Source organism: Numida meleagris, chromosome Z (assembly GCF_002078875.1).
Source record: "Numida meleagris isolate 19003 breed g44 Domestic line chromosome Z, NumMel1.0, whole genome shotgun sequence".
Classification (NCBI taxonomy): Eukaryota; Metazoa; Chordata; class Aves; order Galliformes; family Numididae; genus Numida; species Numida meleagris.
In genome coordinates, this window is record NC_034438.1 from 4,824,467 (window position 1) to 4,838,549 (window position 14,083).

The window sequence follows — 14,083 nt, forward strand, 5'->3', positions numbered from 1 at the left end:
CCTTCCTTCCTTCCTTCCTTCCTTCCTTCCTTCCTTCCTTCCTTCCTCCCTTCCTCCCTTCCTTCCTTACTCTCTTTCTTACTCTCTCTCTCATTTCTTCTTTTCTCTCTTTCTGTTTTCCTTTTCTTCTTCCTTTTGCTCTTTCTCACTCTTTCTCTTTCTCTCTCTCTCTCTTTGGAAAAATAAAGGTCAGCTGTTAATTAGTGGTTTTCTGAAAGTATCCATTAATATTACATAAATTACTGCTTCAAAATCCAATTAGAAACCTGGGCCATATTGAAACTAAATAGATCATTTAATTTTCAGGGCACAATATGAGATGAGGTCTAGGGAAGAAATCAATACTGGTTCAGTAAGGAAATATCAAGAGAAGAGAGAGAGAGAGAGTGTGTGTTTGCATACTCATTCAGTGCAGTCATATTGTTCTTAGGAAAGCCTGGTTGTATCAGATGGATATGTATTTACATGTGCAGCAAAGCTGACTATAAAAAACAGAAGAATACCTCTCTCTTCACCTGCCTGCGCTTTTTTACTCCGTGACTTTTAGCACTTCCACTTCTGTCTTTCCCTGATTTAATCTCTCCTTCTCCTCTGACTCCTTGTTTGTATTCTTTTCCTGCTCTTTTAACATCCTGCTCCACATGCAGAGGTGAATATCAGCAATTATTATTTGAAATAGAAAACTGTGGACAGGTAGAGAAATTTTCTAAGCACTTTGAGTGTTTGTATATATATATTTTTTTCTGTTGCTTGTTTCTTGTAAGTTGTGGTTATATAATTTGACCATGAACAACTAAATGAAACACTTTGTACACAGATCTGGTTACTGTTTAGCTAAGATCTGGTCTTCAAATAGTGTAAATATTTTGAGTTTCCTGAGTATTTGTGAAAAGATTAATTTGACCTTGGTGGCTTAATAGCTCTTAAGATTTGTAGATCTTTTCGAGAGAGCCAGTGTGATGACTTGCTTTTTGTAAGAGGTGCCCTTCTCTGTACCATAATGAACAATAATTGACCAACGTGACATGAAATTTGTTTATTTTTGTTTGTTTGTTTGTTATGTTTAGCTTCTCCTGTGGGAGGATGAAAGGAGTGCAAGTAGTGATAGTACTTCTACAAAGACCATTAGGTAAGTGGACTAGAAGTAGCAACTGTTAGAATGAATCAGCAACTGTTAGAATGAATCAGTAACTCCATAACTTGAAGAAGACAAGTTTCAAAGAAATTAAATTTAGTAGGTGGCATCCTTTCCTCTTAAGCAGTAAAAGTACCTAGAGAACAAATTGATTCAGAACTAAGCTGCATTAACAGACCAAGCAACTAGTGACAGATGAATAAGAATATGAATAAGGGAAAAGAATAATGGAAGAGTAAAAACTAGGGAAAAAGATGTTGAAAAAAATCTGCTAATAGAAATATTAGTTATCCCTACTGATTAAGGATAAAATCTGTTAGTGCTATCTCTGAAGAGTCCTCTGGTCAAAAGGAAAATGAGTTTATAATATGCATTTGGATAACTACTGATCCCAAAACCTAAACAAATTAATCTAAAAGAACTATCATAACAATTATGAAGCATAATTGCTGCTAAAAAAAAAAAAACTTGTAAGGCTAAAATATTAAAATTCATGGAATGAGTCCATTTAGAATGGACTCATTTAGCAGGATAGACACACTGGCAACCTCTGTAAAAATTATTACTGTCTGTACCCTAGTATGATTCAGGGGGAAAAGAAAAAAAAAAAAGAAAAAAAAGATCAGATAAAGAAAGAAAATAGTGTAGGAAGATTTTAGAAATAAATTCCAGACTTGCTGAGTTGTGCAAGATGAAGTTGATTGGGATACTACTTTTGCTGTTATTTTGCTGACTTGCCTTGTGATTTGGTGTGAATGGGAAGTAAAATCTCGAAAGCTCAAAAAACAGAAAATCTCATTGTAAAATTTAGCAAATTGTCAGAGAGCCCATCTGGGTTACTCTCAAATTAATGTGCCAATGCAAAAGAAAAAAGTGAAAAGCAAAGAATCCAGACATTCTCATTGATTTAGCACAAGATCAAAATAGAGCGAACAGAGGTAGCATTATTAGTCTTATTGCTATCTTCTGTTACCTCAGTCTACACAGGTGTAGGAAAAGAGGCACTGTTAAATGGACACTGAATATTTGAAATTCTGGTTAGAAATCAGGAAAAAGACTGGGAAAGGATCACATCTAAATCAGCTCGGCCAGAAAGGCTGGGGATTCTCCATTACTGGAGTTATTCAAAATTTATCTGGGCAAGGCTGTCAGCAGCCTGATTTAGTTGGATCTGCATTGAGTGAGGTGCAAAGCTGGTCCAAAAACATTCAGAGATTTCTTCCAAGATTTTTGATCCTCTAATCAAGATAGCAAAAGTCACAGTATGTTACAGTCTTGGATAAGAAACAATGAGGAACTGGGATATTTCATTCATTAAAATAATTTTGTCTTGGCTCTGCTTAATGAAAACTCTTGTCAAGACTGTAGTTTTAAGCCAGTGTTTATAACCTACTTTGGAAGGAAATAGTTGATAAAAAGAGAATATTACCTTTTTTTTACTGAGTTATCAACACTTCAGAATTACTTAGTGGATGGGGATGGTGGAATAGCCAGTAACAGGAGAAAAAGGCCAGCATTTTAAGTACACATTTTCCTTCTTCAGCCCTGAAAATATATTAAAAAAAATCACATCATAGCATGATGATATGCTTTCTGTTACAAAAAAAGGGCTAAGAAGTATGTTAAACCACTATTGTTAAGTAAGGTATATTTACATGAGCATGTCCGATGAAACACCAAAGATTTTTAGAAGAACTGTCTAAGGCCATCTCTGATCTTCTAGTTTTCATGTCAATTTTCACAAAATTTGGGAACACAAGATAATTCAGAGAGCTAGATGTAAAAGTGCTGATATTTTCAAAAGGGTAAACACCAAACCTGAAAAACTTTATGAATTTTGGAAAGATTCACTCTAGCTTATTTTCTGGAAAATACATCCCATCTAAACTAATGTGACGTCTTCATTTGAGAGGAGCATATGTTAAGTTAATAAATACAGCAGTACTGGTACAGAGCTCTTAGATGTCTGTGAGGCATTTGATTTGGGGCTACACAATATTTGATTAACTAATTAGAAGAGTTAGAATCAATACAATAAGTAGGTTTAAAAAGAATGAACAGATGCCTTTTATTGTAAATAGTTTTGTTTGCAGTGAAATCCCATGCTATTTATAATGTTTATTATTAGTGACAGAGCTGAAACTTCGAGACTTCAACTCAAGAGGAGTTGCATAGCCTCGAGTAGCATTGAGCAGCTCAGAGGGAATCTTTTCCATCTGTATCATTAACTCATGGTAAGATATAAAGCAGATAGAACGAGACGCTTCTCAGTAGTACCTAGTGAACAGGAACCAGGGGGCAAAATGTAAAAGAAAAAAAATCATTTAAACATAAGAAAAAGAACAAGTTAATAAAGTACTGAAATAGGTTCCTCAGCTGCCCTGAGAAGGTTATGGATTCTCCACTGCTGGGGATATTCAAAACCTAGCTGAGTAGTGTCCTGAGAAACCTTTTCTGTTTAACCTGGTTTGAGAAAGGAGGTTGGCCTAGTTTACTTACAGAGACTCTTTCAAACCTCAGAGGTTTAAAATGTTAAACTGATAAAAATAAATCTTGTTACCACTGTAGTAACCAGGGATCATGAGAACCAGTGGAAGATCTTGCCCAGATAGGTGAAAAGAGAGCTGGTGATTTTACCATTTAGAAAGCGCAGGATAAGATCGTAAAGAAGGAGGGAGCTGTATTGCTATCCAGAAAATAATTCAGAGTCTTAAGCAAACATGCATCCTATCTTGGGAAGGTTATTTGTCCTAGATAAGCAGGACACTTATAGCCTAAAAGCAAAACTTTGACATTCCACAGGCTCTGAGGAGTTATACTGTACCCTGCTTAGTCTGCACAACCCAGAATATGTTAGGCAACTTACCAAGTTTGACATGATGACACGAAACTTAGTCAGCAGCCGATTTATGCAAATTACTCTTTGATCATATTAGGGGCCAAAACCTCTTGGAATATGAACTTTTGGCCAGATAGCACTTCTATGTGGAGCCCCAGGGCCAACAATGGTCCCTTGTAAAAACCCCAAATAACGCAGCATGTGCGTAATACTAGATTTTGATATATACAGCAATTCTCTGAACAGTCAGGAACTTTGCAGAAAATGAATGAATATTCATATGTTGAACATATATGATGAGTGTGCTGTAGCTCCTGTGTGTGCACGCTAAGAGAAGAGATCCTCCATGTACCCAGCACTGCAATAAAAGTAATGCCAGTTTTCTAACCTGTCATTTGGGTTGGCAAATTTTATTTCCGGATTTAGGTGACAATATCACATTAATGGCTTCCTCTTGCAGATGGGGACTTTTTTTCTGGATTATGTTGTGCCTCGTTCCTCTGTTCTGAAGCCTTTCAGGATGGCATATGGCCCTACTTTTTTTATTCAGACATACTCTATTTAATCTTTTCAGTAACAATTAAGTTTCTGTCTTAGCTGGTTCACAGATTATTATATCAGAACTATTAAACTGGTAGGTTGTTTTTCTTCCTCCTCGATTTAGCTATTTTTTTTTTGTTGTTTAAAACAAACACTTGTCTCTGTGGTGCAGCACATACCAATATGGAACAGAATTACAATGTACTTCCAGCCAAAATCACTTTATTGTCTATTTCAGTAGTTTTCTTATGGTAGCAATTATTCTCTGTAAGCCTGCAAGCGAGCAGCAGAAATCTGAAATCATCAAAGAGTTTTTATCTGCAGCAATTTCAAAAATGGCAGGTAGCTGATAGTTTAAACTTTAGTTCTCTGCAGTAGAGCAGTGAGAACTGGATAATGCCATCTGCCTTCACCAGCTAGTTTTAAATGTTCAGGAATCAGGCCTGCATTGCCATTGTTCATATGTGCTAGTTAAATCAAGCTGACATGGCCCAACAACTGATGAGTTACCCATAACAAATACTGATGGATGGACCCCAAAGCTTTGATGATTGTAATTTAGTTGGAGAGGTACCAAGACCTTTATTCTCAGTTCTAACAAGAGGGCCTTTTGTATTGTTCTCACACATCTCTATTTAATCAGAGGAGGATTCATTGGGACCATATTTAAAAGCACCCTTATTTAACATAACATTTTTAATATATACCCATAATAATAACAGATTCTGTGTGCAATGGTTTTAATGCAGTCCAAAAATATATCTTCTTTTAAATTCATAGAATGAGAGTTCAGATTTTGTAATCCATAGCACCATGGTGACTTTGGAGTTGCAATATAAAATATCTTGGTTTCCTACTGTTATGTGTTTATCTGCGATGACTGACTTCCTTTCAGGAATGTGAGAAGGAAATCAAGTTGTAGATCAACAAAAATGAAATCTAAGAGGAGAATCTTCTGAGTATTTCTACCCCTTGCAAGAGAGGAATCAGTGATCTCTTTCTTGCTATCACTCTTTTTTGATCCATTTTTGAAGCATCAGAATCAATCCATGATAAAGAAGAAAGGAATCTGTGCCGTGTATTGTCAACTAACTCCTCTATGAGCAGAACTTGCCCGTGTGCATAGCTTCATACCAGACACCAATCCCTCTTTTGTATGCGATAGATCAACAGAAACAATGGGACTCTTTTGGCTTTTCTCCTCATAATGGATCTACTGAAAACATCTAGCCATATTTCATGACATTTCACAGCATTTGGGTGTTTGAAACACCTTGGTTTCTCTCAGTAATTGTTCACAGCACAGAATTAATTGAATATAATGCTACTAAGTTAAGTCTTCAAGATAAAACTAGAATATACAAGTGAAAGCCAATAGGCTGTACAGTCTATGAAAACTACAGAGCGCTAGTTTTTTTGTTTTTTGTTTTTTTTTTTTAAATCACTGAGCAGTTCTTTCTAAAAGACTGTGGATTTTTTTGGAGTTTCTCTTTTATGAATTGGGATACTTTCCTGTTGTTTGACAATAATATCCTATAATAATAATAATAATAATAATAATAATAATAGAAATAGAAATAAGAATTGTCAATAACATTAATAACAATAAGAAAACAAAAACAGAAAATAAGTAATATAGAAGAGGAAGTGAAAATTGTGAATTACTCATGTATTCTGCTGGAGTTTTAAAATAAAAGAAAGAAAGCATCCTGTCTATTTAGGTAAATGGCTCAACAGAAACTTTCTCATTTCATAGAAATGTTCAGAAAAGCCTCACTTGTAGAGAAGATACATGAACAGAAAATAAGATCTTAAATGGAATTTTGTATTTTAGATACCCGATGAGCCAAAAAAATTGTGCATCATGGATACAAAGAGTTCAAACTACAAGAGTATAAATCTTTCCTCTCCCAAATAGCTGCACTCTTCTATTTTGAAGTATATGCATTTTTAAGTGAATTATATATAGAAATGAATAAAGTGTTTTTGTTTGTTTGTTTTTTTTTGTTTTGTAATGGAAACATATGGGAAAATTCAAAGGTAACTCATTTAAAACTGATTAAAAAATATGGAACTCATTTCCATCTGATAAAACTTAGTGAAAACATTTTTATAAGGATAATATAAATACCCACAGTTATATTAAAAAGTATAACATAAGAGTTACCTGAACTTAAAACACAAACTCCAGTTGATCTAAATTAGTAAAGCATGTCCCGGCAGGGAAAAATTTTACTATTTCCAAGAAAATATAAAAATCTACTTTTTTAAACCAAACTTTCTTTGAAAAGCAGAAATAAAACAGCAGCTGAGGATGTGTTTTCCACTACTTTTATATCAAAATGAAGGGAAAGAGAAAAAGAGAAGGAGACCTACTAGAAAAATATTCACAAAATTGTTACTAGTAGTATTTTCAGAAAAATTCTTCCGAACCTTCATTTCTCCATTTTGTAAGAGCAAAAAATATATTCAGTTTTCTCATGTGGCTTCCATTATTCTCTGTTTGAGATGTTAGAGATATAGCTAAAAACGCTACCTCCTGTCAAGTGTTCTTTCAGGAGCAGATGACAGCAGAAAGTCAGAAAAAGACAGAGAGCAAACAAAGCATACACACCATAAACTTTCCTAAACTTTCTTAAATATCATAAAATCTTGAGTTCACTTCAGTGTTTAGAAAATGTTTTTAACTCTAATGCTCTTTCCTGCTGCTATCCCCACAGTCTGAATATAATGTGATTCCATGAACCCCTCCAAAAATATCTGAAACCTGTCTCACTTTATGACTCACCCCAAACTTCCATCATTACAATTCTGTTTCCTTTCTTTATGCAATACCTTTTATCATACGCTGGAGGGTGATAGCTTAAAAGTTGGTGCCTAAGGGTTGAATTACTTAGACTCCCTTGAGCCACAGGTTCAAATTCTAGCAGAGTTGACTTGATTCTGCCTCCTTTCAAGGCAGAGAAATTGAATTGCGGGCAGGTCACTCTGCAAGAGTCTTTCAGGGAAAAGAAAAATTGCAACTAATATCCAGGCTGCTTTCTGGAAACATGAAAGCTTACTATCAGAAGGAAGTTTACAGCAGCATCTTTCACTAGTATTTCCTCCTCTTTCACTCGAGTGCTGTCGCTTCATCAGTGCAGTTCACTTCTCAATCAGACTCAACCGCATGCTTTGTAAATCTGATGGTGCTCTACACAGCCAGGTGACACACTGCCCTGTATTCCAGTCCTTCTTCATTTATCGGAGCTGGTATAGTTCTGATAAAAACAATAACACCGTTTCTAAAAATTTATTTTTTTTTCTTCAATGTCCCAAATGAGGAGACAATGTCAATATTGCCTTCATTTACAATAAAACAAGAGTTTTTTTGCTTTTCTTTCCTACTTAAATATATATATATATGTATATATATGTCTTGAAACTGTGCAGTGTACACACCTCAAGGGGTCAGCAGTAGAATGATAAATAAGAACAACCTCAAACTATCATTTTTAAATGATGTGGTTTTCAGCAGTTTTTCATGGTTCGTAAATGCTTTGGACTGGCAGCTCTTTGCAATGATTACATAGATGCAATGAGCAGCAGAATGTAGCCCACAGGTTGTAAAAGGTGTTGGCACCCCTAGGAAGAATGGTACTATGAACCAGGCAGCTTTAGGAGCAAAGTGAGTAAAGTGAGTGCTTAAATTTGACTAACATTTCCTATTTCTTGATTCTCTTTCCAAATGGTGGCAGGAATTTTCCATTCTGGCAGCCAATGTCAAGCAGATATTGCATGGAAAATTCCACAAGAAGTGGTTGTATCCTTTCTGAAAACAAGCTTAGAGAAAAAAAAGAAATAATTTTGAAATAATATGCTTATAATGTATTTCTCTGAGAAGCACCACAGTCTTCGCTTTTAGTTGAAATTTTATAAATGATTTTTTCATCGTTTCCATGAAAATTTGCCTAATTTTTCTTGTTCCATCAAAATACTTTTTCAGAAGTTCAGCAAAAACACTCTGAGGCTTTCTAGCTCCACTGACTGGTAACTGACCTGAATAAAATGTACTTCATCCAGGTACAGAATTTCTGATTTCAAGAGTGCAGTTGCTTCATTTCCTGAAATCACTAAATATATTCCATTGTGGAGCACAACTTTTCCCTGGAGTGGTCAGTCACTAGAACTGAAATTGTGCTTGTATCTCCTGCCTCCTAGGGTGCTGACAAAGAACAGTGCCTAAGGCAAATTCGGAGGGGTGAAGTTCAGGGATTGGAATAAAAAAATAAACATAAGGAGCAACTGAGAAAACACAACATATGGTTACAACATATACCATATGTGACTGATAGGTAATGCCTACCTCTCTTTTCAGAGGGTGACAGCTTCCTTTGCTGTTTTCATACATTCTATATCCTAGCATGGATATGCTTTCAAGGGTCCAAGTAAGTAATTTTTGGAGGAATCACCCTGCTAATGGCTGAGGATGACTTCTCACTGCCATCCTCCTTAAGTTCCCATGTCTTTTTCCTGTTACATTAGGTTTAATACATAAAAGAGTGCACACATCTGTGAATTTTTACTTCACAGGATTTGGTGATTTCATCAACAAAAACGCTCCCAGAGCCATAAAGGACAGCCTGGGGGCTATGGTCATATAAGATGAATCTCTAGAAAAGGTAAATTATTGCATGTTATTAGTTAATATATCTATACCTATCATTAGATTCTGTGTATGCTTCTATGTGTTTGTGTTAGTTGTAAAAACATTTTAGATAAGCACAATGTCTTCAACCCATAGGCCAACATTTTAAAAAGTTGTTTCTGCTCTGCTGTGAGAACAGTGTGCATATATGACTGTTTTTGGTACTTGTTCAAATGTTTTAAAACCAACAGATGCCCTTTTTTGTGAGCATAGGAAATGGAGAAAATAAATAGGCTATTTAATATGATCTGATTCTATTTTAAAATACAATTAAATCAAGGGAAAACATCCAAAATAAACATTTAAAGGGTTTGTAAATAATATTCAGAACTATTTTTTTTTTTCTTACAGATTATTCAGTGTTTGCTCCCCAGCCTAATCCAAGGGAAAGTTAAAAACAACCGATGGCATTTTCATGGTTCCCAGTTCAGAGGTGTGTGGCTGTGGTCCAGTCATGAGGTGTGGAGATTCCTGCCCTGTGCTAGCTATCAAAATGCAGAGATACCAAAAACTAAAGACTAAAGAATGCTTCAGTTGTGAGAGACAATATTTCAAAAGTAAAATTCAGGTGAATTTGCAGGACACTCGGGAAACTTCTTGCACTACGAGTATTTCTGCTTGTGGGCAGAAAAATTCATGGCTGCTTCTCTCACCTGTTTATCTTTTACCTTACCTCTCTGAGTCCATGAAAAGGAGGATAAAACATAAATAAGTCATCCTCCCTGACTCCCAGAAAATGTGAGGATTGCACAGATGGCTTCAAGCTAATGATCAAGACCGATAAATTGATTATTCATTAATGATATGCAGTTTACAAACAACCCATCATCATTTCTTATCCTTAAATTTTGAAACAGGTAGAATGTAAAAGATATACTGGAGCACATGGGAAAGTATTTTGGGTAAGGGGAGAGAAAACAGAGTGCAAGATATTCAGATATATCAGCAAGCTTAGAGCTTTAAGCTAGTAATTGCTGTTCTTATCATATTTTCTCCTTCTATTTGATTATCTATTGCAATTACAAACTGAAAATGACAACCATGTTACAAATAGCCTTTTTTATTATTATTTTCATGTATAGTAATGCACAGTATAGTAGCTGTGAGATTGAAGATAAGGAAGAGATTGGAAAAAGTTGTAGATTAAGAAACCTATGCTAATAAATTCCTTTTTAAAAGACTTCCTAGAGCTGTTTATGTTAACATAAATAGCGCTTTACCTTCTGTTTATTTAATACCAAGCTTCTTTTGTACTTGCGGATAGTGTGGTTCCAAATGACCACTATTAAAAAGAAAAGGTCCGGTACAGGGAAGGCCATAAAGCCCTGTTTACATTGTTTTGTTGAAATTTACTACAGTATCATCAAGCTATTAGAGAGAGGAACAGGACAAAACCTTTTTTTTAAATCTTTACAGTTAGCCTTTACAATATCCCTCCAGCACTATAAGTAAAAAAAAAAATCTCTCCTAATGAGAACTGAGAATGCCTGCGTTCCCTTGGCTAGCTCTTTTAGCCAGCAGCTATTGCAATATGCCTATAAGGGGAAATTAAAAAAGATAGAGCAGAGCCTGAAAGAGGGAAAGATACATAGAAAATATCTCATCATCATCCAATTTCAAGAAAACAATTTAAAGATAACTAGCTTGTAAGTGATTGGGGTTGTATAGGTTTTAACTGCAGCCACCTGTTTCCAAAAGAAGAATGAGTTCTCGGCTAAAGCATGGCTAAAACAATACTTATCTAAAGCTGGATATCTTGTTTCTCTTCCTGGAACTGCTGCAGATTTTCTGCGTGGCCTCATAGCATTCCTTACCTTTTCTGAGAATTATTTTCTCATCTCTGTCCACCTATGCACCATTCATTCTTTAATCAGAGGATTTCTAATGCAAAGTTGGAAGAAACGCTATTTTTGACAGGATAGACAATCTGGTGCATGAATTAAGGCATTAGAATCCGTGGAGATAACAGTGTTGTTGTTGTTGTTGTTTTGTTTCAATAATAAAAACACTATTTCTGATCTTCTGGTCTGAAGATCACCTTGGGTCATTGAAGTGCTGGATTTGTTTTGTAGCAGTAAGATGAGAATGTATGCACTAGCAAACGTATGTATGCTTTAGAAAACACTTTGTCATTTCTACTCCTGAAATTCAATGCATCTAACAGTGAAAAAACATTGAGATGTGACTTAGTATGAATTTCTGGCATTCTTGGGGACTTTAGCAATTAATCTCATTTTTCTAAGCTTTTATTTCCCCCCCTTTGTTTTCTCACTGGTAAAGTTCTCTAGGCTTGGGTTTCTCTTTGACAGTGGCCTTTCATACTTTTCTTTAGTTGTGAACTCCTCTTTAGGTTGATAGATCTGTCAATATGCAGATGTTATACTGAATAACAGTTTCAGAGATACTGAGTTCCTCTATTCTCATCAAGATTTAGAAAACCTTTTTTGGGTTTCACAAGGGAGGGATGGTGGAAGAAATCATTATTTTATATGCCTATTTATTCATTTTTTTGTTTGCTCACTATTACAGTATTACAGACTAGTAATGCCCTAGAGTTCCAACACATGTTCTTAACAGATGTTTATTATCTGATCTTTTGTTATATTCATCCAAACTGCTACAACAGTTACCCCATTTTATATCCTCTTACCCCAAACTAAACAACAAGAAAATAAGCTGTTTACAATCATAGACATGTTGGGTTATTCTAAGAAATAATTCTTTAAGGGCAGTTATAACCAGCTCTATGATAACAGCAATTTGCACTACTGGAACCCACCAAAACCAGAAAAGCCTTCTCCCGGTATCAAGGCTATACCCTCAAAGAAGAGATGGCTGTTACTTACAGACTTCTCCTGGCAGGAATCTGAACACCTAACATGCTGGCAGAACCTCTTAAAGAACTCTAGTGCCTTCCTGGATTTCATGTGAAGGACACCACCAAGAAAATGTCTAGTTTGGCACAGACAACAGATCATTCAATGGAAGGAACACCTCCCCTGTGAGAACAGGCTGAAAGAGCGGGGGCGGTTCAGCCTGAAGAAGAGAAGGGTCTGGTGAGACCTGATTGCAGACTATCAGGTTGCTGCAAGAATGGGGCTGTAAAAAAGAAGGGGACCGAATTTTCAGCAGAATCTGTTGTGACAAGACAAGGAAAAATGGTCTCAAACTAAATGAGAGGAGATTTAGATTGGATATAAGGAAAAAGTTTTTTGTAATCAGGGTGGTGAGGCACTGGAACAGGTTGCCCAGAGGACTGGTGGATGTCCCATCCTTGGAGACAGCAGGTGCTCAGCAACCTGATCTAGCTGTAGATGTTCTTGTTTGCTGCAAAGGAATTGGACTAGATGATCTTTAAAGGTTCCTTCCAACTCAAATATTTCTATGATTCTGTGAGGATTCTAAGATGATTTTAACAAAATCCATAGTATGAGATTAATGATTTGAAATGCAATATGTTACGATTTCTTAAGTCTCAGAGTTGGATTTTGAGAAACATTTACTGTTCGAGCCACAGTTATCTCCTGTCATGATTTGTGACCCTTGAAAAGCAGTAGTAAGACAGACTGCTTTGAATATATTTTTTAAAACTTTGAAGGAAACAGTTATTCAGTCTGCTGCACAGATCTTGCTCTGATAACTGCTTTATTTCTCCAATATAACCCATGAAGCAAGCCTGTGAGCAAGCAACATGAAGGTTACAAAACCCTGGTCTTGTTTTGAGTTTCAGCCTTCTCTCTAACTCTTGTAGCTGTTGGTTGAAGTAGTTAGTTATCTGAGCATGCACAGCACTAGAAGGTGACAGAATAAAAACAGTGTTATTTGTAGATGTCTGTTTGAGCTTCAAAGCATGAGAATTAATGACCCTTTCAAAATGACTATCTGCAGAGCAGAGCAAATGTGGAAGTTCAGTGCCCAGCTTCTCCTTGAATCAGGCACCTACTTTTACAATTAAGAACCTTCATTTATTCAAATAAACTTTGAAAATGTTTGCTTAAGTGATTTTTCTATATTGACTTGACAAGTTAATGGCAGAGGAGGAAGATAGATAATACTTTGCTTTATCTACCAAAGTACAGTTCCTCTTTCCTGCCTCAGGTTGTTATTAGAAAGTTACAGGTATTAGCCATATTTATATTTTTATAACATCATTTTCTTAATTGTTTGGACATAAACAACTGCATTGCTTTCAGAATTCTAGAAAGAATCTAAAACCTATCAAAAATAAGATAGTTTTATCAATATTACCTTTCTCCTGTTAAACCTTGGAAACACTTCTGCACTTTCTTTGAAATGTTTCCAATTATTTGTAAAATGTCTATGCTTCATTATATGTAATAATATCTGTAATTTAAAATAATACTTTTTAAATAAAGAAAATAATAAATAGAATAAAGAAAGGAGTTAATACATTAAAATAATTTAAAATGATTAAAAATATATACATGTAAAAATCAATTAGAACATATGTCAGGAGATTTTTTTTATTATTTTTATTATTTTTATTATTTTTTTATTTTTTTAGTTGAGAATTATTCTCCACAAATTCATAGAATCACAGAATAGCTTAGCTTGGAAGGGACCTTAAAGGTCATCCATTTCCAACCCTGTGATGCAGGCAGGCAGGGTTGTCATCCACTAGATCAGGGTGCCCAGAGCCCCATCCAATGAGACCTTGAACATCTCCAGGGATGGGGCATACACAACTTCTTTGAACAATCTGTTCCAGTGCCTCTATATCCTCTGAGTAAAAGTTTTCCTCCTAATATCTAATCTAAGTCTTACATGCTTTAATTAAAAGCCATTCCTTCTTGTCCTATCACCATCAGACTCCCTCCTGCTTGTAAGCTTCTCTCAAGTACTAGGCCACAATGAAGTCTCT

The 14,083-nt window shown here is 35.5% G+C and overlaps 1 long non-coding RNA gene across 1 annotated transcript in view; it reads left to right on the forward strand.

The window, feature by feature from the left end:
- LOC110390221 overlaps nucleotides 1–11,191 on the forward strand; it is a 16,193-nt gene extending 5,002 nt beyond the window's left edge. Inside the window, exons 2-4 of the long non-coding RNA XR_002433639.1 lie at nucleotides 1,068–1,129; nucleotides 9,087–9,175; nucleotides 9,553–11,191. This is a non-coding gene — a long non-coding RNA (uncharacterized LOC110390221). The remainder of the gene's footprint in view (nucleotides 1–1,067; nucleotides 1,130–9,086; nucleotides 9,176–9,552) is intronic.